This window comes from Pristiophorus japonicus, unplaced genomic scaffold (assembly GCF_044704955.1).
Source record: "Pristiophorus japonicus isolate sPriJap1 unplaced genomic scaffold, sPriJap1.hap1 HAP1_SCAFFOLD_42, whole genome shotgun sequence".
Taxonomy (NCBI): Eukaryota; Metazoa; Chordata; class Chondrichthyes; family Pristiophoridae; genus Pristiophorus; species Pristiophorus japonicus.
The window spans coordinates 3,526,543-3,527,823 of record NW_027254090.1 but is presented as its reverse complement, the minus strand read 5'-3'; the positions used below and the strand labels follow the sequence as shown (position 1 = coordinate 3,527,823).

Below are 1,281 nucleotides of genomic sequence, written 5' to 3'. Positions count from 1 at the left end.
TTAGAGCCAATATCGTCTCTCACAACTGCCCTGAAAGCATCCTTTATTAACAGAGCTAACCCACCTCCTTTCCCTTCTTGTCTATCTTTCCGAATTGTCAGATACCCCTGTATGTTTAATTCCCAGTCTTGGCCACCCGGCAACCACGTTTCTGTAATGGCCACCAAATCATACCCATTTATGATGATTTGTGCCGTCAACTCATTTACTTTATTTCGAATGCTGCTTGCGGTTAGGTAGAGTGTTTTAGTACTAGTTTTTAAACCATGATTTTTAGTTTTGACCCCTCCTGCAGCCCATTTATATTCATACATATTGTCCCTCCCTATCACCTTGTCGTTTACACTTACCCCAGTGCTAGTCTACACTGTTGCCTCCTGCTTTTTGCATTTTTTCTTGGGGTCCTGTGATCTGAGCTCTCACCCACTCGAACTAGCTCAGAGCCCTCTCCTGGGTTCCGAATACTCCTTGCATTGCGGCACCGAGATTTCATGCTTGCCTTTCTATTACACTTTGACCCATTAGAATGTTGCTGTCCATTAGTCTACTGCAAACTGCAGGGGCCACGTCGCTTAATGGATAAGGCATCTACTTTGATGGAAACACTGATGTTATCAGAAAATTGCAACGTCAAACGCTGCCGTGGTCATTTTGGCAAAACTTGTTCATCTTTATAAAACCAAACCACGTTCGCACTCATTAACTAAAGGTGAGTTCCTCCCAAACAATGCACTGATCTTTATTAAAAGGTACTTTTTCATTCTGTGTATATTGCTCACTGATTTTTGGAGGTAGTGTCCAACAAACCAACAATTAATACCGATAAACTATTAATGTTTCCAGTTCGAACAACAGCTTCGCGTCAATCAGTGTAATGAAGGGCAGTGGAGGGAATTGTGATCAGATTCCAATGAGATCCCCGTGAGTCGATAAAAAAAAGAGCATTGGCAGAATCGCTGCGAGCAGGGTTCGAACCTGCGCAGGGAAAGCCCCATTGGATTTCGAGTCCAAAGCCTTAACCACTCGGCCATCGCAGCTACACAGAAGAGTTGCTTTAATAGTCGAATCATTGGTGCAATTTATCAGAGAGACCGCCTGCATGCTTGCCCTGTTGTATCTCGCAGACGATGTGAAAATTAAATCGTAGAATCACAGAATCTTACAGCAAAGAAGGAAAAATTTCGGTCAGAACTGAAATAATTTACATTTCGCGAAAAACTGAAAAGTCTGGAGAGCTTCTTTCTCGATAAGCAAGTGAGATAAATTTTCACATTATGAAGG

At 42.5% G+C, this 1,281-nt stretch overlaps 1 non-coding gene across 1 annotated transcript; it reads right to left on the bottom strand.

Annotated features, from left to right (window-relative positions):
- Positions 1-954: 954 nt before the first annotated feature.
- Positions 955-1,037, bottom strand: trnas-cga (transfer RNA serine (anticodon CGA)). The gene has a single exon. It is a non-coding gene; the product is annotated as a tRNA-Ser (tRNA).
- Between the last annotated feature and the right edge of the window lie 244 nt (positions 1,038-1,281).